The sequence below is a fragment of the Saccopteryx bilineata genome, chromosome 1 (assembly GCF_036850765.1).
Source record: "Saccopteryx bilineata isolate mSacBil1 chromosome 1, mSacBil1_pri_phased_curated, whole genome shotgun sequence".
Lineage (NCBI taxonomy): Eukaryota > Metazoa > Chordata > Mammalia > Chiroptera > Emballonuridae > Saccopteryx > Saccopteryx bilineata.
In genome coordinates this window covers 123,755,976-123,782,628 of record NC_089490.1, presented here as the reverse complement: position 1 = coordinate 123,782,628, position 26,653 = coordinate 123,755,976, and the positions used below count along the sequence as shown (strand labels likewise).

Here is a 26,653-nt window from a genome sequence, read left to right as displayed (position 1 = left end):
ACACTATAAATATATAACATACAGTGATTGTGATATAAACTTCTAATTTCTCCTCTCTGAATGAATTTCTTTATTCATGGCACAAGATGGTGTGCTGGGTGGTGGATATTCAGACATTTGGGCAGTTATGTAAAAAGTTTCTTGATAAAGTGTATTTGGAACTGTTTTGAGACATATAAATTTTCAATGCACATTATAGATGAAAAGATTTTACCGTGAGAAGTCTTAAGTATGTAAAATTTCTCAGACCTCTCTCTCTTAAGTCATTTACAGTAGAGTACCTATGGAAATATTATCTTTATAGGCAGGCAGCACCTTTGTTCAGAAAGTTTATCTAATTAGTTTTTCCTGTATTAATGGGCAGAAAGCATTTTTACAGTATAGTATTTTTTAAGTATGTTATGGTCAACATCTCATGTAATAATATAGAAAATTTTGTAATTAATTTGTAATAAATGATATAGTTAATAAGATAGAAATCCTTTGATCTGACTTGTAGCCATGACATTGTTTTTATTGGGTAAGAGGCAGGAATGTTGGTAATTTTGAGTAGAAAACTCAATCAGGTATGACAAAATAATGTGATTAATAAAAAGACTACAGTTTCCTGGGAACAATAAGGCATTTGGGAGTGTAGATGAACCCTGTGGGTTAACACCATGATTTTTTCAATTTTACTATTAAATTAATATATTGTAATATAAATTTGAATTATTACATGAGTCCCTGTTTTAAATCTTAATCTTTTAAGTGTTTGTTCATATGTAGATATGGCTGATTTCTAGGGCTTTCTCTGATTTCTTGATACTGTACTATAGAGAGGCCATATAACTATAGTTACCAGTGAGCTTTGGAGTCCAAATGTTTAAATTTATTTTACAATCTGTCACATATTTGCTATATTTTTTGCAAGTTACATAAACTCTCTTTGCCTTCATTTCTTCATCTGTGAAAGGTTTTTTGTTTTTAATAATTCCCGTCGTATAGGTCATTTGATTGCTTAAATAAGAGAGCATATGTAACTTAGCATGCTCAGGAAATGTATATTATTATTTCCTTGAACAGATTTTTAATCATATATAAAGAATTCCAAGTATATTTCATATAATATGGCAAATAATAATTTGCCACATAATTGGGTCACATATAGACACATAAATATCAATAGTTAGTGAATAATGTTGAAGCCCATGGATTGTACAGGACTATGAGTAATTAGAACTAAGTACTTCCTAAAAGGATTAAAAATGTTGAAAATTGAATACTCATGTTATAGTATCACATATTTTACAAGTTATACATATATACTGATGCTATATAAAATATATATATATACATAATTTATAAAAGTGTATAGTATACATATAGCATGCAAAACATATATATTAGGTAATATATATTAGTATATGTATTAATATATTAGTATATGTATAGATAGATAGATAAATAGCAAAGGGAAGATAATTATTTCTAAGGCTATGGCTAAAAATAATTCTGTTACCTGACAGCTATAACAAGGTTGGTTAATGGTTATCATTTTCCAATTTAAAAAAATAACTATTTTATCATTAATCAAATTTTTTTGGGAGCCCTAATGTCAGAGGGAGTAATTTATTATATGAATCTTTCAATTGTCTTCAGTTGAAGTATTACACAACATTCATAAGACAGTCTTCACACCATCCTTAGTAGAGACCAAATAAGAGAAAGAATATTGAGTGAAAAATAACTTAGTGAAAAGGCATTTTTATAAGTAACTAAACTAATATTTGCCAGGTATGTAGATTTCCTAGTGAAATAAAACTGGCAGAGAGCTAAGAAAAAGATAACATGTTCCTTAAACTATTGCCTTTAAATAACAGTTGTTATATTCAGGCTGTTGCTAAGACATGAGGAACAAAAAGTCTTGACTGAGTTGTATTCTTGCCTAGATTTAGAGGCACTCCCACCTCTGTCCTTAGGAGTACTTATAGACAAAGCAAGATATTTCCTCAGAAAAGAGTTTTGATCCTCTTTAGTACCTGAAGAGCATCCCACTGAGGCCCTGAAGTTTAGTGGAGTACAATATAACAAGAGTTATTTTCATTGGAAACATGTTAAGACTATTATTAGTTGTTCACTCTGATAAATGTATTGTTTCTGCAGATGTTGGGCAACACAGCATCTCATTCGTTCCTCTGGGTTGACTTAACTTTCAAAGTCATCCCAAGGTAACATAAATAAATTAAATTAGCATATAATTTTTAAAAGTTTTCATATGATTTAATACTACATCTACATGTAGATTGATATAGACAGAAATATTATTCCCATATTGATTTATTCATTTAAAAATATTTAGTGAATACTTACTATGCAAATAATTTGTTGGGCAAGATGAAAGTACACATCAAGGTGAATAAAGAAATGGGAGAGAATGACAATGCAGAAAAGAGTAGCATAAAAAGATTTTTATAATTTATCACTTTATCAATATGAGAATATTATTTAAAAGTACCTCTATTTTCCATCTGCAAACAGAAGTATGATCAAAGCTAATTGTTTCAGTTTAGGTACAATTGTTTTAGAACTGCTCTTTATGACAACATTTAGGCACTTTAGATCACAATGGCAAATCTAACTCACAAGCTCAGATTTTTGAGTTTATGTTTGTTAAAACTAAAAACAGCTTAGTCATCTAAAATATGTCACAATTATTTGGATATAGAGGTTTCTTTAACATTTTCATCTCTTTATTTAAAAAATTCCAGATCTACAGGCAAGTTGACACAGGAGTACAATGAGTATCCATATACTTTTCAGCAATTTTTGCCAATTATTAACTTTTGGTTTCTTTGCTTTCTCTTTCTCTGTTTCTATTTTTCTTTTCCGATTTATTTGCAAGTAAATTTCAAACTAACACTTCTAAGAACTGAGACATTCTCCTACATAACCAAAATAACAGCACATCCAAGAAATTAACATTAATATTTTTGATATAATCCATATTCACATTTTCTAATTGTCCCAATAATTCCTTTTATACCTTTCTTCTATTTAAATCCAGGTTCAAGTTAAGCATCAGATATTGCATTTACTTTTCATATCTCTTTAGATCTCCTTTAAAATAGTACCTTGTCATGGTTTTTTTTTTAGCACTGATATCAACATTTTTGAAAATTCCAAGCCATTTTTATTTATAATGTATATCACAATCTGTATTTGCCTGATTGTGTCCTCATTTTTAGACTCGGGTTAGATATAGACTTTATGGACAAGTATTAGACCAGTATTCTTTTTAAAATCACTTAGATTATGATTAAGTCTGTGAGAAGTAGAAATTTTGGTGTACCAAGTTCATGGAGACATTTTTATTTTTGAGCTTAGATTTTATGAGATCTAATCTGAGAATACAAAGCTATCTGAGCTATGGTGGTTTTCCTTACAGAGAGCTGTTTTCTACTATTTGAGGAAATAGGGCATCCTTAATCTAAGAAACCATCACAATTTTTCCATAGAATCCACTTTAAAAATGGTCATAAATATAATTTTTTTTGCAGGTAATAATCTCAAAATATTGATCACAAAGTCTATAAATAGTATAGTACTATAAATGTGTATTTTATTAGACTGGAATTCTTATTTAGAACTACAATGTTCATTCTTTATGAAAAAATTCTAGGTCAGCTGCCTCAGTTAAAACTAATTGAATTATTTTCTTTTATTATTCATTCACCATTCTTACATTTTGAAAATCAGAAATAATCTTTGTAATGTTTCTAAAATGTTTTTGTAATTTTGAAAAAAATTAGAGAAAAGTACGTGCTATTTATTTCTATTTTATCTCTAATTCTCTACTATTTAGTAAATACATGCTGAGATTAAGGAATGGAGATCTTTACCAGAAATTTTCCAGTTCTCTGCTTTACAACATAAAACAGTTAGTCAATCAGGAAATTTAACACTTTGAAAAACTGCTTCTATTTAGAGTTATTGTACAGGCTCTAGAGTCAGGTGCTTGTGTTCAAATACAGGTTGTATATTTCACTCTGTGTAATATGGGGCTAGTTACTTAAACTTTCAAAATTTTATTTTCCTCTTATGTAAAAATAATTTTGTGGCTATTGTGTAAATAAATATAAATTAAGTACTTAGTATTGGACCTAGGATGGTAAGCATTGAATACATATCTATTATTATTGATGGGGAGTTGTCAATATTTGCATGTACTAAGAGAATTTTTTGAATGACAGTTAAAAAAAGATTTTCAAAACAATAATAAAATGAATTATTTTATGAAATATTTGAGCATTTTGTATATACTGGACAGTGCTGGCTTTTGGAGATTTAATAATGAACAGGGGATATATGACTCTTGTCCTCATCAAGCTTAGAGTCCAAAAAGGGAGACATTAAGCATGAAATTGCGGTATGCAGGGTGAAGCAAAAGAAGGTTTACAATTGTTAATATGCAGAACACAGTTTATTCTTATTTTATTTATTATTGTATTATTTTCCATATGAACAACTGTAGACCTCCTTTTGCCCTACCCTGTCTAAAGGCAAATACTATGAGTATAGAAATATAAGTATGAGGTGTTACAAGAGAACACAAGGAGACCTAATCCTGGTCTATGTGTTAGAGCCTTTTTAAGGAGGGCTGAGAATTGAAAATGAAGAATGGTAGAGTTTTCCAAACTGGGCAGTTGTATGGGTCATGAGTGTGGGCTCTAGAGTAAGATGCCTACTTTACAAACCTCGTTCAATCATATGTAAAAAATGGGTTTCCTTGGGTGAGTTTTTTTTAACTTGTCTCAGTTTCATTTGCAAACTGTCGATACTACATAATATCACCTACCTCATAGGGTTGTTCTGAGGATTAAACAAGATGAATCATGGACAATTTAGAACTGTCATTTTGCATTTTAAGTATCCAATAAATCTTGGCTATATTATCAGAGAATTTAGCTTATACAAAGTCCTGATAACACCAGTATAATGAACTAAAGGGCCTAAAGTACCTTAAGTTATTTCTTGGATATAATGGTGCCATGATCCTTTGGTGACAATGTCCCTCAGCTTTCATTCTCCTTCCCCTGTAAATGGTTACAGAGCTCTCTTTTGTAGGTACACCAGTCTTATCTTCAAAACATCAAAATATCAAGCTGAGCATATTTATACTTTTTCTGGGTGTGTTAATAGAACTGGCATTTTGTGAGAAAAAGAAATAACCTAGTCAATTTGCTGTAGTCAGGTAAATTTTAAATGGGTTTGAATGAATTAAAAACGCAGCATTCTACTAGGGTTCTTGGAAAGTTTATGGAACAGAGACTGCTTTACCAGTGTGAACAACTTGGCTATTTTCTCTGCATGTTGCCCTCCTCCCCACATGACTCAGTAACATAGTTACATTTATTGATTGTTTACTTACTTTTAATGCCCTTCATTCCACTAAGGTTTGTGAGGGGTGAGAAAGGGAGCTTTAGAATGCATGGTTTGAATTGAAAAGAGTCCTTGTGTGGACAGAATGAGGATGAGTAGTGAAACTGTAGGGAAGTTTTCGTTTTGAATAGCCTGTTGATTGTCCCATTTAATTAAATGGAAATGCTAAAGAATGATTTAACTTGATAAAACTGTTAAGTTGTTATTATCCTGCTCATTGATGGAGTCTTAAAAACTTCAGTGCTTTTTTTCTAACAGTAGAATTTCTAAATATAACATTTTTTGTTGATTCAATACAAGCAATCATGTTAGGGCTCAAAAAAATCAAGAGTTTTAAAAATGTTTTCTAAATGTATTACATATCCCCAGGTGAAAACATGTATATTCATAAAATTTTAAAATTATTGCCTGACCAGGCAGTGGCACAGTGGGTAGAACATCAGACTGGGACATGCAGGACCCAGGTTGGAAACCCCAAAATTGCCCGTTTGAGCCGTGGTCTTACCAGCATGAGCGTGGGGGTCACTGGTTTGAGTATGGGATCATAGACATGACCCCATGGTCACTGGCTTGAGCCCAAAGTTTGCTGGCTTGAAGCCCAAGGTCGCTGGCTTGAGCAAGGGGTCACTGGCTCAGCTGGAGCCCTGGGTTAAGGCATATTTGAGAAAGCAGTCAATGAACAACTGAAGAGACTAAGAAGTGGCAACAGAAAATTGATGCTTCTCATCTCTCTCCCTTCCTGTCTGTCTGTCCTTATCTGTCCCTCTCTCCGTCTCTCTGTCTTTGTCACACACACACACACACACACACACACACAAAACTGTCATAATAGTTTTGCTTATACTTATCCTGATGTAGGCTTTTTAGTTATATTCTCTGATGTGACCTTACTTATAATCAATAGTATTTCATGTATCTAGAAGGATTGTGTTATTTTGTTTGTTTATATGTTCTTTCACAGTAGTCTTAATTTTCAATAAGTGTTAAATATTCAGATAAAGGCCAGCCCGTTATGGTTGAACTTTGTCTTATATTTTGAAGACCCCTTAATTTAATTGGCTCTTTGGTATTTTTCAGCTCACAATACAAAATTCAAGCAGTTTTTTTTTAATTAAAAAAAGGATAAGAAATCAAGAGCAGCATCACCTTCTTAACTTATGGTTTTGCTTTTTCTTTCTTTTCATTCTTTATTCTTTTTCATTTATATTATCTAATATATAACTTGTTTGTTCCACATGTAACATAGTTTTATAAGGTTTTTATAGAATTTTATATCAGTTTATTAATTTTTATATATTTTAGTGTCATAGTATTTAATCTTTGGGGAGGAAACGGGTCATTGTTATCTAAGGAGATGCTCACTATAAGATAATACCAAAACAGCTCCACTTTGAATATCTGTATATTTGAAATAGAACTACATTTTTAATGATGAGCTTCTGTCTTTATTTATTTTTGAAGGAAGATTTAAAATAATGTTACCAGAGATGCTAATTAAATTGTTACAATTTCTATTTAAATAATTTTATAATTATATTTATTTGCATAAATTAGTAACATGGATAATGGATTATGAATAGGCATTTTAACATAGTAGTGGGTGATAGAAATTAAAATACCTATATGACAGACAACTTTTTTTTGGATCTTTGATTTTAAGGATTCAAATTTTTACTCATTACCTACTGCTTGTCTCTTTTATTAGCTGTAAGAATTAGGATGCTTAAAAATTATTGCCAGAAGGACAAGTACAATTTTTTTTTAATTGAGAAGTCAGGCAGATTAAAATGCTATCTGTCCTTCTGTACCTAAGAGTAGCCAAAATAATTTCCTTCCTTATGAATAACTATTTTGTATATGAAATGAATATTTAACAACCAAGAAAAAATGTTTATATTATTTTATAATAAATTTATATTTTCTATACTTTATTAACTTAGAGATGAATAAAATACACAAATATATTTTTAAAGGTTTAAAAATTTAAGTGTCTAATAAAATTTAAAGGTGAAAAATTTTATGCATTTTTCCAGTTAGTTTGCTGGGTTTTAATATTAAAGAGTTTTATTTTGGTTAGAGCGTAATCTGTCGATTTCCTTAAAATTCCTTGGCCACACACAAATATTGAGCTCCATTAAGGCCAGAAAGTAAGTTCACATATCTGCCTCCAAAGTGCCTTCTACTCATTGATACTGAATTTCAGAGATCTCAGTTTTCTTGTCTGCTTGTGGTCACAGCAGGTCCTGTGTTTTTTCTTGTACCTGGCCCTTTTCAGACTTCTTGGTTTTTACTATATACTTTAGGGCATTGATATGGCTTCCCTTCAGGTTTTAAGACTGTTTCTCCTGTGAGTCATGCTACAATCCAGTGTCCTTCTTCCTTTGCCCAACAGATTTTCATTGAGGCGATCCATGACTGTCAGATATGTCATTTCTGTCCTCACCCTTGGCTCCTTGTTGCTCCTGTTACTTTGGAGTGTATTTCAGAGCCATCAATGGGCTGTAAATCTTTTGGATTCTGGAAAATGTAACACCCTTTTGGGGACAAATGAATTTCAAAGTTAGCTTTTTTGTGAGTTTGTGAGATCTCTATGTTTTGTAGAGTATGTTATATCACGCACCTTTAAAGCATAAGCCATGTATAGCAGACTACCTGTAGCTCTGTAGGACCCAACAAAATAAAATGGAAGTACTATTTTGCATTTTTGTCTAAGATGGGATTTTACATCATAATTTTTTCTCTGGAAAAAAATATTGATATAACTTGTCATTAAACAATGGACAGTAATTTGTAGATGTTATGTAGTCTGTGAGGGAAACAAGAGAATTAGAATATCTACTTTTAGTCATTACCATCATTTTAATAAGCTGGCATATTGTTCCACTAATTATGGGAAGTATACTTTCTTAGATATTAGGTTTTTTTTACCCTACTTGTATGTGTGTAATATGTGTATGGTTGCATATAAAATGAGAATTAAAGGCAGCAAGAGCAGAAGTGAGAATAAAAAAGAGAGAGGAGAAAAAAGAGAGCGAGAGAGACAGAGTTGTGTGCCAACTTCGAGACACAGAGAAAGTGATGAAAAAGGAAAGGGAGTGCCTACAGTAATTACCACAGCTTCATCACAGAAGCGTGTGCTTCCTGTGGGAAGGATGGCCTACTTCCTCTCACAGGTCGAAGTTTTCATAGAATCAAGCACCTCCCCCAAAGTTAGACAGCTTATTTCAGGTGAATTTGAAGAGTCGTTATGATGGTAAAGGGCAGTGAAAGGGACTTTGCTAATTTTTAAGAATTTCTGATAAAGTTGATATATGTAATTCAGACTACCATTTGTTTTGGAAAAGCAAAGAGAGGAAGGTCTATTTTTAAAATCAAATTTTCAAATGAATTGTGATTGTCTGCTTTTTGTTTATATTTATATTAGCTAGAGTCTTCCTTTTTTGTGTTTTTGTACATAAGATAAGAATTGTGGAGTTTTTTTCTGGCATGTAACACATAGTTCTTTATCCTATTAGCTAATATAGATCTATTAAGTCCTCTCTGAAATAGGCTTCTTGGCATTTCCCTCTCTTCTGAGGTTGGTGAATCTTCCAAACCAAGTTTTTGAGAATTATGTTTCTGATAAGGCAGAACTCATGGGCATCCATACCTATATCTATTTATTGACATTTTTTATTTAAAATTTACTCAAATCACTGATCAGAATGATGCTTCATTTGGTAGGACAAAAATGAATGTGACAGTGCTCTAAATCAAAGGAACAAAGAGCTATGGAAAAAAAGCATAGAATTTTGAATATATTGTTATTCATAAATGAAGTTGCCTTCAATGGAACATTGCTCAGAAGCAGATTAAACCTGTGAATTGAGATTTTTATATTTTCATATTTACTTTTCCCATGTATTTGATCCCTTGCTTGAAAAACACAGTTTACTTTTTCTTCTCTCTTCTCAGTGTATGTATTAGAGACTCTAACAAGTCCTACATTTAAAAAAAAGAGAAAAGTTGTTTAATATAGCTTTCTTCTAATTTATTTGATGAAATTTTCTTTTTATAACACCCATATTTTTCTTGGAATACATACCAATGATTACAATGCTGAAAATGCCTGTGTAAAGGGAATGTGAAGGTGAGGAATACCAGTCCTGATTCAACCAAGACCAATAATATAAAAATTTCATAGTATTTATTGAGTTAGTTATTTCTTAAAATATCAAGTCATCTTGCTGTTGTGAAAATATCACATTGATTGTGGAGATAGACAACTCTGGAATCTTACCTTTACTGAGTCGGTATCCTCATCAGTATCCTGCATGGCTGATATGTAGAAGCTATAGACAATATGATTCTATGGACTGTTGATAGCCAGAATACATTCTAATTGTTTGGTGAGATATTTTATATTTCTATATTCCCTATTGACATATTTTAATATTCATCTTTAATCACAAGTGGCTATGAGGATTAAATAAAATAAAATATTATGTATCATAGTGTCAGAGCAACATCCACAAGTATAACATTGGCCGGTTTGTTTCCAAGGTGCATTTATTTACAGGAAAATTGGGATAAACATATAAGTTTTATATCCCTTTTTAAAAAATGGTATTGGATTTAAAATGTATTTATTTTGATAAGATCATTTAAGGCATTGAATAATCTCTTGAAACAATGTAATTTGCTTATACATCTCTCAATATTTAAGAATAGCCCTATAATTACTTTCTGATGTACAGATTACTACTCATTAACATTTCTATTCATCTTCATGTTTAGCTGGACCCTGATATGGCATTTTCAAAGGAAAATACTACTTCTGGCACCTATCACTAAGTTACCAATAATATGAAATTTTATGTGATATTAAAAATAAGATGATGTCATGGACCAACTAAGAATGACTTTGAATATTAAGAAAATGTTAAAAGTTACACTGATGTACCACTTGCTTTCCATTGATATTAAACCTATTCAGTAAATAATTTCATATATAATATACATAGAATTATCAAATCATAATATACATATTTGGTGTGTAAGAGAAATTTCATTGAATTTTACCCATAATAGGGAGCCAAGGTATGCTGATGTATGAGGTTATAATTGTGGTTTGTGGCTATATTATGAAAATAATATAGTTATGATAATTGCAAAAATTTCAAATTCATGGAAACTTATTTGTGATAATTTATTGTCATGATGGAAAGTATACCATGGGGCCCTGGCCAGTTGGCTCAGGGGTAGAGCGTCAGCCTGGCGTGCGGGGGACCTGGGTTTGATTCCCGGCCAGGGCACATAGGAGAAGCGCCCATTTGCCCCCCCCCCCCCCCCCCCCCCCCCCCGTTCCTCTCTGTCTCTCTCTTCCCCTCCTGCAGCCAAGGCTCCATTGGAGCAAAAATGGCCTGGGCGCTGGGGATGGCTCCTTGGCCTCTGCCCCAGGTGCTGGAGTGGCTCTGGTCACGGCAGAGTGAGGCCCCAGAGGGGCAGAGCATCGCCCCCTGGTGGGCGTGCCGGGTGGATCCCGGTCGGGCGCATGCGGGAGTCTGTTTGACTGTCTCTCCCCCCCCAAAAAAAAGAAAGTATACCATGGGTTGCATTTTCTATTAACTTATTTCATGAGACAATAAAAAGAGAAATTTAAAAATAAAATATATTTGTTTAACTATGCTTTTGTTAGGTTGAATATGTTGACCGTAGTGCAGTATTAATTTTTAGATGTCCTGAAGTCAATAGTAATAATTTAAATATCTAAAAAATGTCTGTTATAGTCATTCTGTGAATTTCTTGATATATTTAAAACAATTTCTTTCCCTCATATTTAACGTTAGCAAATACTCATGTATCTATAAGGGTTATAGTGAATGAAAGCTTAAAATATTAATATTCTATAAGTTATTGATCTTAAAAATTGTATATTTGCCTGACCTGTGGTGCCGCAGTGGGATAAAGTGTCGACCTGGAATACTGCAGTTGCCGGTGTGAAACCTTGGGCTTGCCTGGTCAAGGCACATATGGGAGTTGATGCTTCCTGCTCCTCCCCCTTCTCTCTCTCTCTCTCTCTCTCTCTCTCTCTCTCTCTCTCTCTCCCCTTTCTAAAAATCAATAAATAAAATATTTTTTAAAAAATTAAAAAAAATGTGTATTATTTTTTATTGCACCTGATTTAAATTTGTATCTTTTTTATACATAACTTACGATCATGTGGTGAAATGGGAAAATATATTACCTCACCATGTTTAGAGTTTTCTTTATACTAATGCAAAGCCATTTTAGGAAGCACTTGGCGGGGAAAAGATCTTCCCTCAATAGCCCTCTTTTGAATGGTAGAAAATTTCACTTAAACCTCACAAGATTATACTGTATAACCAGAATTAATAGAGAATGCCATGGGAGTTCAAAGAAGGGAAAATGCATTGAAACGGTGGAGACAGAAGATGGTTATATAAAGGTACTGACTTTTGAACTGGCTTCTGAAGGTTGTATAGGTTCTTAGGTCACCTGACATAGGGTTGGAAGATTGTGCATTGGCATGAACCATATTGTATCATCATGCTCAGCTTTGGACATGGCAGGAATTTTGTGTGACTAAGATACACGGTATAAATGCTTAAGTTAGGGACAGGCTGTAGCGGGTCACAAACACCAGCATTGTCTGTTGTCCAGTAGGCAATGGAAAAGTATTGATTGTTAAATTTGCCGTAGGAATTGCATGGTAATGCAATGTTATGTTAATGTATCTTTTGCTCGTGGCACTGCTTAATTTAATCACTTCTGATAACTGCAGCATCCTCATGCTCCAGTGTTAGGTATGTTCTTGGTGTTCAAGGAAAGTTCATTAAATTATCAGACCATACTCTGACTTTCTGACCATTTATTCTACCATCTGCCTAGTTATTTACCTATTCATTCCCATCTGTGCCTTAGTCTCTAGCCCACTTTATATCAGTCTATACTTCTTTTAATTCTGTGGGTTATTTATTTATTTATTTATTTATTTAGTATAACCAAAAATTTTTAAGTATCCTTTTGGGTGTTGCCTACTTTCTGAAGCCTCCTTGATTGACTAAGAAAGTCATAGAGTCCCTCCATGACTTTCAAAGGATTTTCATCCTACCCCTATTTATAGTGTTTCTCATAATTGTGTCTCCTTCCTAGATTGTGATGTCCCTAGACTGTGAGTGCATCAGCTAAGATTTATTTATCTTTCTGTCCTCACACCAAACACAATAACACTTAAGAAATTCTTGTTAAATGAATTTTCTAGATTATAGATTTAATAGCAGTTGAACTTACATATTTTTAACAGGGTATATCTGACACATGTCACACATGAATACTGTGGAAACTATCATTCATCACTAGAACCACTTTTTTTTGTAATATCATCATTCAAAACCTCATTAGCATTTCAACTACACATATGAAGCTAAGTGTAGTAAATCATAGAGAGAAATACTTGTAAGGCACAAGTGACCCATGAATACAGGCGGATTTCCTGGTTTCTTTGTACTCATACAAATGGAGATATTTTTCTTGACACAAAACACTGGGTTTATTTTGTGGGTTGTTGATTCTGAATTTAAAGGGAAAATATATATATATAAGCATTATATGTGGATAGAATTTCAAAACTTGTATCTTTTGAAGAATCTTAGTAATATCCTCCTATTCTAAATGATATATTGATAATCAATGGCAACATGGCATTCGACATTTTGTTCTTTCCTATTATTTTCTCTCTTTTTTCCCTTTTTCTTTCATTTTAATCAAGACTGAACAGCAGGAAGCTCTGTTGGCAACTACCACATTGGGTGGGATTCAGGAGGAGGTATACTAAAAGGAGTGAAAACAAAGATTGCTTTGGTCTTTTTTTAAGGAGGAACACACTAGCTACTTTATAATATTATTCCATTTTGAAAAAAGTGAGAGCTGAAGGGGGAAATTGCATGGTGTGTCAACTAGTTCTTTTTTTTTTTTTTTAGCCTTGAAGACGGTAATCATTTCTGTATTCTCTGCCCCTAATGAAATAATTGTTATATGCTGGAAGTTAGTGATTGCCATTTTGGATAGAATGAAGGAGTTTTGCTTTGGAAAAAATAAATTAGTAATGGAGTTGCGGGGAAGAAAAGACAGAACAGCTTTTCTGTTTTCCGGTTTGGATTCTGCTAGTGGCTTTGCTGCCTTGCCTGCAGTGATGGGTATTGCCAGAACTTGGGGAAAAACAAAGCTAAAATGGCAACATCTCTTAGGAAAATCTGTAAGATTGTAAGAAGGCTGGGTGGTTGTGGGGAGTGTGAGTTGGAGAGCAGATGCCTTTGGTCTGAGTTTCAGTCCTCACAGTCTGTTTGCTTTCTTGCTTTGAAATATTTTTTGTTTCTACCTCCTTGGTTTACAGGGAGTTGGGGAGGCTCATTTTTGTTGTTGTTTTGAACTGTTAGTTTGCCAACAAGTGAAACAGAAAATAACTGCTGTGAAAGACATGTCCCCTAAGACCTTTGCTTCTAAGGGAAACACCTCTTCTTCATGTTTAAAAACAGAGGTCCAACATTGGAATACCAGATTTTTTTTTTCTGCAGTGTAATATAAAAAGGCAAAATTGTCCCTTTGGATTAAAAAAAAAAACTCTTTAAAGGTCATATCAACTTTGAGGTCTTAGAGCAATAATTTTTTTGTTGCCATGATTTGCTTTTTAATTTTTTTTCTTTTTTAATTCTTAGGGCAGACATTGTGCGAGTGCTGAACAGCTGCTTTAAATTCTACTTATGAACGGAAATTTGAGGTTTTTTAAATGCTCTTACTTAATCATGCTCAGACCTCCTCTGACTGATGCACTGCTCCTGTTGATTATTTTGTACTACTTTATTAGGCTTCCTTGGCAGTACGGAGCCTGTTCTAACTTATATATTCCCTTTGAAAGGGTGTATTAGGTAAATTGTGTACCAGTAATTGTTTAAACAATACAGATGAAAGAATTATTATATGTGTTTGAACAATCACTCAGCAAAAACACAGTGTTAGACACTGAGTTACCTCATGGTATATAGGAATAAAAAATATATACATAGTCACCACCTTCATAAAATTACCAATTTGAATAATAGTTCACCTTATTAGTTATTAATAATTTTAGTATTCTTTCACAACTAGGCACTTTTAAAGTTTTTTTTAAATTTTTAAAAAAATTTTATTTATTCATTTTTAGAGAGGAGAGAGAGAGAGACAGAGAGGGAGAGAGAGGAGAGAGAGACAGAGAGAGAGAAGGGGGGAGGAGCTGGAAGCATCAACTCCCATATGTGCCTTGACCAGGCAAGCCCAGGGTTTTGAACCGGCGACCTCAGCATTTCCAGGTCAACGTTTTATCCACTGCGCCACCACAGGTCAGGCACTTTTAAAGTTTTTTTTTTTTTTATTTATTCATTTTTAGAGAGGAGAGAGAGAGGGGGAGAGAGAGAGACAGAGAGGGAGAGAGAGGAGAGAGGAGAAGCTGGAAGCATCAACTCCCATATGTGCCTTGACCAGGCAAGCCCAGGGTTTAGAACCGGCGACCTCAGCATTTCCAGGTTGATGCTTTATCCACTGCGCCACCACAGGTCAGGCACTTTTAAAGTTTTTTTACTACCTTTTATCAACATTATTTAGAGACCTTATCTTAATGAAAAGTTTTTTTGTTTTGATCATACTGTTGTACGTCTATTATATAAACTGCTTATTTTGAGGCCCTCAAATTTTCCATGGAAATGTGGGTCTAAGTAAGGTTTTTGTAGATTTTTGTCCACTGAAATACTTTATTTCTTTCACTTAAAGACAACTTTTGGCAGGCATACTTCATAAGGGCCAGTCCATGGGTTAGGCCAGTGACATTCTGTTTTTCTTTTTGCTCTTCATGAGAAGATTCATGAAAACAATACCAAGAAGCCTCTACTTCCAATTCATATCTAATCTGTGTAAAAGGAATCATTCATATCCTCAGTGGAGACCTCAATCAAGATGGGAAATTAAACGACAGAAGCAGAAATGTCATTGCTCTATGCTAGGAGGTTTGTGTCAGAACCAGTCTATTACTAATCTTAGAGCATTATCTGGTGAAGCTATGCTTAAAGGCTAGACTAGGCATCCTTAAAGTTTGCCTCATATTTGAAATATATCAGGGATCATCTGCAAGTGAAATACAAACCATATCTAGAAATTAGAAAATTATATTTCAGGTAAATTAAAACGAAACAAATGGCAATTCATTAGAAGTATGGATGCTTTTCTGTTGCTTTGGCAGAATAATTTATTACTATTTTTTAATATTAGAAGATTTCTGTCTGACCAGGCAGTGGCGTACTGGATAGAATATTGGACTTGGATGCAAAGGACCCAGGTTCGAAACCTGAAGACGCTGGCTTGAGTGCGGGCTCATCTTGTTTGAGCAAGGCTCACCAGCTTGAGCCCAAGGTCACTGGCTCGAGCAAGGGGTCACTCAGCCTACTGTAGCCCCCCAGTCAAGGCACATATGAGAAAGCAATCAATGAACAACTAAGGAGCCGAAACAAAGAATTGATGTTTCTCATCTCTCTCCCTTCCTGTCTGTCTGTCCCTATCTGTCCCTCTCTCTCTGACTCTGTCTCTGTCACAAAAGAAAAATAAAATTAAAAATTAAAAAAAAAATTTTAAAAAGAATATTTCTCTTTGAATATTAATGGTTTTAAACCATGTTTTTCTTTGGCAGCAGAGATGAGATAAACTATTTACGATAAGGGAATATGCCATAATAAACATTTAGACAAAAGGAGTGCTGGTTAAATAAATCCTGGTATTTGGCAACAAGGATGCAGACAATATATGATATTACATTAAAAAACAGAGTATAATGATTATGTGTACAGAATTTTCTAGGATAATTTTAGTATCAAATTTTATAACACAGCATTTAAATCATCCAAAGTTTCAGCATTTTGTAGTCTAAATTATATTTTCCAGACTATCTTACTCATTAGTAAGTGGTACAAATAAATTTACTAGAAGATATGTCATTTTAGGGGGAGTTTGGTTTTATGTCAAAGTTTGTGTATTTAATGTACATCACAGAAATTTTAAGTAGAATCAGTGTAGTTGTTAAAAGCCTGGACTCTGGGGTCAAAGGTCAGGATTGTATTTGCTACCTACTAACTGTGCGACTTTGTGCAGGTCTCACTCCAGCTTGTCCCTTGGTTTCCTTAGCCATAAATAGGAACAGGAATAGTGACTATTTGTAGGATTGTAAAGATTAGATAGGTAGGTAGGTAAATGATAGAAATATATTTCATTTAATGATATATGTTAGGGAGCTATGTATGTATTAGCCACATTTGGTTATTACTACATTTAAGTGAAGAAACTATAGCTAAAATGACAAAAAATATAGAAATAGTCTGGGATAGTTCTAATACCAAATTCTTTCTGTTCAATGTTAGATTCACACTAAACCAAAGGTCACAGACTGATGAACTAACTATGGATGTTTGTTGTTGTTATTGTTTTATTGACAACATTTTGAAAGTTTCTCATAAAAATTCAGATATTTGGTTTTTCTTCATAAGTGAATGTTTTGATCACACTGAGCTAGCAATCTTTTTTGAAAACCATGAACCTGAGTGAGATTACAGCAGCTACAGAGGTCTGGTCATGTACTCTGCAAATGTCTATACTCGGCCTCTCTCTGATACCCCAATGCAATGCAGGTACTTGCACATTTATATTCATTAGTCAGGATATTATCTATCTGTGCCTTTCAGTATCTGGATATTTTGTGACTCTCTGCAAGGCATTCTGATTCTTAGCTGATTTCTTTTTTAATGTTGCCTACTTAGGCAAATGTTAAAATGGATGATTTAGGGACATTTTTCTACTTACCTAAAAGTTTCTGAAATCTGAGAGGTATGACGAAATATAACAGAACTTTATTATATCAAATTCTTACACCTAGAAATATAGTCAGTAAACCAAGAACCAGATTCATTACTTGAAATGAGTTATATGGTAAAATTTTTATTCTGATTTTATAGTTGATTTCAAGATGTTGATTACTAGCTTCAGATATTTTAACTGGCAATATAAGTAAGTTGGCATCAGTCCTTTCTTTGTAGTAGAAGATTATATGACACTTAGATGAAGGAGAGAGAGCATGTTGAATTTAAGTCCATATTACCTCAAAATAGAAATCTCTAGGAACCCTATGGTTTAAAAAAAAAAAACTTTTAGTAAAGAAAAAAAGGCCAAATAAAAGTGCCTGAAAGTTCATTAGGAAATGGAAAAACATAAATTAAATAAAATGCTAGTGCTTTATTGTTAGTAGGCATAAAATGTGCATATAATATATTCATATGTCTCCCTATGTTTATATTAAACAAAAAAGCATGCTTGTGGCTTGAAAAAAGAATCAAGAAAGAGTGATCATGTTAAATCTACCACCAGTCTTAGAATATAACTCATATAACCTATTACCCTTTTTTTGTATTACTTTAAAACTGAAAGAACATATACTGTGCAAATTATAAAAGAGTCACATTAGCAGTCATGAAGAATTACCCATAAGTACATAGTATATAGGATAGGTAAAAAGTAAGCTTACAGTTGGGGGTATGTATTGTATTATTTTCTATACAAACAACTGTAAATCTACTATTGTTCTACCCTCTGTGTCCAGTTGATTGGTTCTCATGAAGATTTGTATTTGTACTCTTATAATTTCCATTTTCCAACACTTTTTACTAACATCTTAGATCCATTAAACTCTTTTGTTCACTGTACTATATACTGAATAAAAATATTACCAAATCATACTCATTCTTTTTAAGAAAAATAAAATGCTAATGAAGTGAAAGGGTTCATAAAATTCAAGTAGTTCAGCCTTTTAAAGGTATGTATGAGTCCTCTCAATAGCATTTCTGATATGTGATCGATCTGTCTTCTGTTTGGATGCTTATAATGTTGTGGCAGTCATTATCTCATTAGACAAACAATTCCATTTTTGGTTGTCTCTGAAAGGAGATTCTTTTTAATACTGAGGCTACATTCTCTTAACTTCTGTTTTTAACTCTTATTTTCTAATTGCTATTTGTAAATCTTTTGTATATTATATAGTGTTTAATTATCTGCTTATATGCTAGTTTTTACAGGATATGGCACCCTAGCATATAACAGGCCTTCAATAAATATTATATGAATGAAATAAATAGTCCTGGTAATGTCCTCTAAAGCCACACAAAATATATACAAAACATACCTCTGCCAAAGCGTGAAGGTTATGTATCAACAATTTTCTTTTATCTCTACTTATAGTGAGCTCTGTGTGCTGCATATAGTACAAAAATCCATGTAGAATATTCTAGAAGTTATCACATTTTTATGTATTCAAAAAATGTTTGGTAGAAATTCCTCCATAGACAGAAATTGCCACATGAGTTGGTAGAAATATTTAAGATCTGAATTTGAGTGGTAACTAGGGGATTGATGCCCAGGTTAACACTGAAGTGGGAATTCTAATAACACATTCCTTGATAATGCTCTGTGGATTTCCAAGAGTCAGGAAAGCTTCATTTATTATTTATTATAAAACATTTTTACCCAGTGTTTCCAATTAAAATAATATTAGTAACACAAAAGTCTAACAGACAACATAATTTAAATGTATTAATTTTCCTTAGATTATAGTTATTTGCTATTTCTTATATTGGTCCACAGTACCTCCAAAATATAACTGAGGGTTTAGCTTTCTTGACAGTACTCTGACAGCAGTGCTTATTAATTCTGAATAGTTTCTAAATACTCCACGAGCTGAGGGGATAGAGTCCATATGGCAAGTAATTGGTGGTGTTTAAATTATCTTGACATCATGCTATTTTGAAGTAGCTATTATTTTAGTCTGCTTTTTGAAGATAGCCGGAATACATCTACCTACACCTTTACATTTTAGATTGTTTTTCTTTTGCCAAATGATGATTCTAACTCAATTGTTTTCTCTTGTAGTGTTTGTGACTATATTTCTTTGTTTTAAAACATTTTATTAGAAGTGCCAAATGTTTTTAGGTGAACTACATGGTTATTTTGGGAATGGGGGTGGCTAAAATTATTGATGATAATATATAAGGAAAGAACATTGTTCATCAATTGTTTCAGTAGCTGAATAGTTACAGAGATTGAAAGAAAATTTTTACTGATTTACAAATGTTTCTTTTTCTTTCACTCTTTTCTGATAACTTGATTTCTTTGGTCAGAAAAGTATCCTTTTTAGGGTTCAGCCTCATGGTGCTCAGATGGCCATACAAAATGCTAGGTATCAATTGAAGTCAAACTTGAGTGTTTTCCAATGCTAGTGCAGTACATCCAGAGACACCATGCACCTGTCTCCCACATTTATTCTTTACGATTGAAACCGATTTCTTTGTTGGGGAACCTTAAGTCCTACACTTAGAATGGGGAATCTTTTTATGTGAATAGCAGTTTCTTCTGAAACTTTTACAATGACTGAATCTTTTACTAACATGTACTACTTCCCTTTATCCTACAGGGATTCACCTTACCTTCAAGAAGCAGGTGGAACCAATTTTATATAAGTTGTTTGGAAATAAATATCATGCAGCAAAAGCCATATTCTGACTTCCCAGCACTGGGCTAAGGTTTCGGTACATTGGTAGTAGAAAGACACTAGCATACTTCTCAGTGTCACTTAGAGTGATTTCTTTGAACCTAGTTCGAAACTAAATTTATTTGAAAGCCAGATACGCTGCATTGCCAGATAGTAGAGCTTGATTACTCACTTTCCCAGTGAGATTCAGAAATCTTAGCTTAGCGCAGTAAATCTAAATCTTAATTTTTAATTAAGAAATTTAAAAAATGGCTGTATAGAAATATTAAAATAACTCTTGGCTCTTTTTTATAGGTCCAAATAAACACAGATGGCTTCTCATAGTTAATTAGTTGGGTCTTACCCTAATCTTAACTATGCTTTACAACTGAGTTGTTCAAATTAGATTCAACTCTTCAATTTAATTCCAAATAACAATAATAGGTGGTAGCCTTTATCCAGTACATATATAATGTGTTTGATTCAGGGCTACATGCTTTTATATGTACTTCCTTCAAAATGCAGCCAATGTTTCTTATAGTAAGAAAACAGACTCAGAGAGGTTAAGTAATAGTCAAGGTCACGAAGCTAGGAAATAGCAAAACTAAGACTCCGGTTTAATTAATCAAAAGTCAAGCTCTTAATTTCTACCCACATTCCTCCACTTTGGTTTAGTATGCCCTATGCAATATTATGCGTTAGATTAAAAAATGACTGTTATTTGTGCCTCCAAGAGTTTATAATTCAAAGTGAGTAACTCACAAAGTTCAAAATCCAAAGTGAATCAGCTTACTTTGGCTTTGGTTGAAAAGTTTCTTCTGGATTAAAAAGTCTGTTAGATGGATTTCAGTATAAGACATAAAGACCAGATTGTAAGGTTTTGTACTTAAATCTAGTATATATTTTCAAGTAGATTACTTCCAGTAGTACAAAAGTTGTGCAAAGATTGAATAAAGATAAACATGAACTACTGGCACAGATTTGAAAAAAAAACCAATTCTTTAATTAGTAATGATAATAGTAGTTGATTTAAAAAATATCTGGATCCTTGAAAATCAATAAGGGCCTGTGCTTTACTTCTCTTATATACATGATTATTCTTATTACTCAAATGTCTGTGCCTCTTCCTTCAATTCATTCTTTTTGTTCTCCACCAAATTATTTTTGAAGAAATAAAAATTGAAACAATTGCTTCTAGATTATCTCAATGTTTATTTAGCTAAGTCAATGCTGATTTGACCTAAATCAATTCAAACTACTAAAGGATCTTGGACTAAGTTATAGAATATTAATAATCGAGAACCATGTCTTATTTTATTATGGTGGATAAGTATTTGTAAACAAAATACTAAAAAAACAGTTTAAAACACAGTCAGCTTGTACATCCTGCTTTCCTTCTATCATTTTTTAAGGCCTGATTACAGAGCTAGCACCAACAATAGTTGATAGAAAATGAATATATTGTGAGCTCAAGACTGATTTTACATATTCTCCCACAAACTGTTTACAAATGTGACTCCTTTAGAAGGTGCCTCAGATACATTGGAGATTAAGTTACTTTCTTGTAGCCTTACCTATATGAAAAAGACTGAAGTGCTAGATCAAACTGCTCTAGACTGAGCTATTTTGGAAGTATGAGAACACACTATCTTTTTTAAGCCTTTATATGAAGAAATTAGTAAAAACCAAAGTAAAAATTGATAGTCTACCACTGGAAACATATCCTGGGAGAACAAGATATCATCTCTCCTATGTGTGTTTTTGGAATGAGCAGTGATTCTATATGGTGTTTTCTTCTAGAATAATCATAAAATACTTGCCAAGCCTACAAAAAGATGATATTGTAAAGAAAGTGCTAAGAGGAAAAAAAAAACCTAATGAAAAAATGTTAGAAGAAAGAACATGTACTTAGTGTAGATCTGTCAACAATGTTCAGTAAAAGCTTGTTTTAAATAAAAGCAACAGAAATTTTAAATGTTACTAATTTTTTGGAGGAAAAATTTTAGAGCATATATTGAAATAATTTGTTTTACCTAAAATAATCATTTAAATTATTATTAATTTTCTTAAGATATTACAGAGTTGTGCTATCTTTCATTGTTTGGTTTATTTTTTTATAATAATATTTTGGTAGATTTTACAATTGTTGAATAGATTATCCACAATTATTTCTGGAGAGTTTCCTAAGCCTATTAAGGAAAGGCAAGGTTAGAAATTCATGATAATAAAGAAATGTTTTCAATTGTTGCTCTTTCACAGTGGAATATATTATTATTATTTTTTATATTCTACTTCTATATGATGATTGGAATATGACATTGGCAGGTATTGTTTTAGATACACTTTGATATGTTCAGCTTTTTAAATCAGACCCAAATGTTTATTAAAAGAGAACTGTTTAATTATTCCTAAAAGTGCACTACTGCGTGAAGCAAGTAGGAAGGACAGTGCCTGTTGTTCTAGCACCTATACCAGCTGTGAGTATGGAGAGAGATCAACTTGGAAAGCAACATCATTTATTCTAAACAGAACTATGTATTGTATTATACAGTTTATAGAAAAGCACCTAGATTCGCAATGGAATCGTATCCTACCCCATCTGCAAAAGGGTGATCCCTTTAGGTCATTGACAGTGTGAAGACTCATACTACACTGTAGCTGCAGTCATCTTTGGATAAATAGAGGCTTTAATAACCCTCAAGTATTTGTCTCAACCTCAAAGGACACCCTGAAATAGAACTTCACAGATGATACAGCTCTCTCCATATAGCTTCTGGTGGCTCTTGCCCAGAGACTTCCTTGTACATTTAATACATTTCACTGACTCTTTAAATGCAGTTATGGTAGCTCTCTTTGTGTGGAATTTGGCTTCAGTCCTTTATAAATAATGTCAGCATAGTGTATAAGAATGACAAATGTGAAAATAGGAAATGCGTATTTAAGTCTCTGGAAAATCATCCTCACAGTTTGATGTTCTTGGACACATGAGAGGAAGGTTTTGAAAGGATTAATTAGCTCAGTCTAAACTTTCCTTCAAACTTCAGAACCATATCTCACAGTTGCTGCACTAAGTGTACACATAGCCAGCCCTCTTTGAGATGTGTATTCTACAGAAAATGTTATTTAAAATGTAAATTATATACCTTGATTCCAGCACTCATTCTACTTCAATTATACATGTTTTAGGAACTTTTAAAGGAATGTATATTCTTCTGGAATCTTTAGCAGAAATAACTATCTTGAATTCCAAAGCTGTTGATAATATTTAGTTATATTGATAGCTAATAAGTTTATAGAGCCATTCGAATTGTTTTCACAGAACTATATGTGGATGTTTTAATGAAGAAGAAACCAGTCTTTTAAAAAGTGCTTAAATGATCATGCCTTCATAAACTTGCTATCAGAAGAAAAACAAGAACCAAACAACAAGAGAAGGGAAAGGAAGGTTGGAGAGAACTGTGTTCCCTTTAGAGCACAAAGGTCTCTCAGTTGCAGGGGATTGGAATGGGGGTGTTTGGGTGGTGGGAAAAAATGTTCTAGCATGTGGTAATGAGGTTTAAAAAAAACAGCAATGGGTGATTACTTTTCTCCATCAAGGCTCCTTTCTCCTCATAAGCTCAGACAGTGGTCAGCATTTTAGACACCCCTCCCTGTTTTATCCATCCCTGAACTATGTTCTTTGACAGGACAGGTTTATACAGCTGGGTCTTTGTTGAGCTTTGGGGGAAACACTACAGACCAGCAAAAAATATGGCAGAGGACCTATAAAACAGCAAATGGTAAACATTCCATGGAGTGCAAATGCCCCCTTTTCAGTTTTGTTTGGGTTGATTAGTATTTCTTTTATGTATTTATAAAGTGAACATCTTTAAAAATTTTGGGCAGGTTTTTCTGATGATATGAGTCAATTGATTGTATTAACCAGTAAAATTTCTTGTCAATTATATTATAATGAACAGACTGAGAGAAGACTCAGCTATATTACTGACTGAAAGTATAATAAAATTAGACATTTCTATTGTACCAATACAGTAATCTACATTGTGTGTGCTTAGATTATAACTGATTGAAAAAGGAAATAGTAAGCGCTTTTTGTTTCAAAAAGTGTATCTATATGACATACTTAAAATTAATTTTTATAATAGAAATTTGATAGTGACATTACTTTTAGCCCGGTTTGAACTCCAGTGTAAACCTTGTATTTGGGATTATTTTGTGTCTTTATACACATCATACCTTCATAAGCATTTGATGATTTTTTTCTCTACAGTATATGCCACATCCTTTGAATTTTTATTTCAGGTGCAGGAAACGGGTAGCCTTTAAGTTACTGCTGAGCAGTTTGTACCCATTTATAGAAAACAGCTAACATTCCTAACTTGTCCACAGTGGCAGCATGAACCATGCTCTAGGGCTTCTTTTCCCCCTAAAACAACAGGGAATGTGCTAAAACCAGAAAGATTAATGGGGGAAGAAGATAAACAGTTAAGATGTAAAATGAGTTTAGAGGTCAAGCTAGAAAAATAAGAAAGCTTATGGATTTAATTCATATTCATCCAAGCAAAGAAGCTTTGGCATGAAAGGAACCAATGAAGAGGCTCAGCATTCTTATAACATCAGCCACAGCTACATCCTGCTGTTTTGGAGTTTGGGTTGATAGATGCTCATCGTCTTTGGCACTGCACCCTTACTCTTGGACTTCACACAATTATAACGGCAGATTCTTCATTTTGCCAGGAAGTACAGAAAATTTTTCTTTGCCTGGTATGCCTACCTCGCACATCAGAAGCTGTTGTCCTAGGAAAGATTTGTACACAGTATATATGTTCTTTGCTGTCTATTTTGAATATTACATAAATATTTTTTACTTTGTTCATTTTCAACGGTTGTTTGCGAAACAGACTGCAACCAAGTCTGTATGGGGCTAAAAGAAAGAGGGAGTCGCCTAACTGGGCCAGAATTTAGCAAAGTAGAAACTTTTTCTTGTCAGGGTAATCTGGTTTTCAAAGAGAGTAAGGGTCATAATATTTTCTTCGTTGAACTACTACTTAGTCAGTCTCAACCTAGCTGATGTTGATGTTCAGTACTACTTTTAGTTGTGAGCCTCCATTCTCATTTCTGCTAGGGGGAAAAACACAACAAAACAGCACACCATTCTCTAGAGGTTTGCTTTTCAAGGCTTAACTTGCTTGATTTCACAATAACCTTTGAAAACAAAAGAAATTAAAACAAGATTGGTTACTTAATTATTTTTGTCATCATTATTAGATCCTAAATAAATTAAACATGCCACAGATTTTATTTCAAGACGTGCACCATGCTAAGAATAAGTCACTTTTGATTATGGAACAATTTGCTATTTATTTAGACTTAGCCAGTAATGTGAGAAGGGAGAGGGAGAGCAAAAGGGAGGGGTGGGCTTTTCAGAGGATGCTCAGATAAGGAGACAAGGAGGGAGGCTCAAAATAAGTATTAAGGTTATTTTGGAAAATAAAATTTTATTTCCTGTTTTCGGTCTTGCCAAAGGGAGAGTCTCCTGGGAGAGTCAAAATGACAGTCATTAAAATAAATGAAATGATATTTTTACAGAGGGTCAATATCATTAAGCCTAAATAGATTTTCTTTTCTGCTTTATAAACTGGTTTTTTTTTTTTGCATATGCACCTCACCTGACCAATGATGTTTATGAATGAAAATCTATATTCTTTCACTGCGAATATAATAAAAATGGTGAACTATTTTTCTAGGTTATTAAAAACATATCCATGTAAATGTCAACATATGAACATATGTAAATATACATACATCCTCGTGAGGATAACATGAAAAAAAAGTGATGGACATTATTTTAGAATACAAAAATGACAGGTTAGTACTAATTCTAGTAATAATAGTTACGTGTTGCGCTTCCTTTTTTATTTTATTTTTTTATGGATTAACACATTGGAAGAAATTTGTATCTACTTCTTTTTTTCCTTTATAATTCGTAAAACTTGCAACCAAATAGTTTGATATTTATGGTAGATAAAATCTGTTAGTGTGTGATTAGAATTAAATTAGAATGGAGCTGTTCAGTTCTTAAGAGAAAGGTTCCATAAAAAAGAATATTAATTCCCATTAACAGATCATTGTGTGGTGAAAGTCTTCTTTTCCTTTCTCCTTTTCCTTCTCCTCCTCCTCCTCCTCCTCCTCCTCCTCCTCCTCCTCCTCCTCCTCCTGCTTCTCTCTCTCTCTCTCTCTCTCTCTCTCTCACACACACACACACACACATACACACACACGTACACTGGGTTGCACATATACACAAGACATAGATACTATCAAACTTCCCTGAAAGGTTCATTCAAGGATAGAACAATAGAAATTGAATAATCCCCATTTCACTAGCAGTTGTTCTGATTGAGAGCTGTAAAGATGACCCCTTTGCAAAGATTCTACAAACAATTTTTGAAATTACCTTTGTATAGATCTTGAGAATAGACATGTATTTCATACAATAGTCTCTCACTATTTCTATCCAGTTGTCTACAACCTGAAGTTGATACATGTGGCAACCACATGTCTGAGAAAAATCCAAAAGGCTTCTGATTTTAACACTATTTCTTTAAACCAGAAACACACAATTACTCATTAAAAAAATTA

The 26,653-nt window shown here is 33.1% G+C and overlaps 1 protein-coding gene across 12 annotated transcripts in view; it reads left to right on the top strand.

Annotated features, from left to right (window-relative positions):
- The window catches only part of SOX5 (SRY-box transcription factor 5), a 1,095,444-nt gene that overhangs the window by 671,904 nt on the left and 396,887 nt on the right, over positions 1-26,653 (top strand). The window lies entirely within an intron of this gene.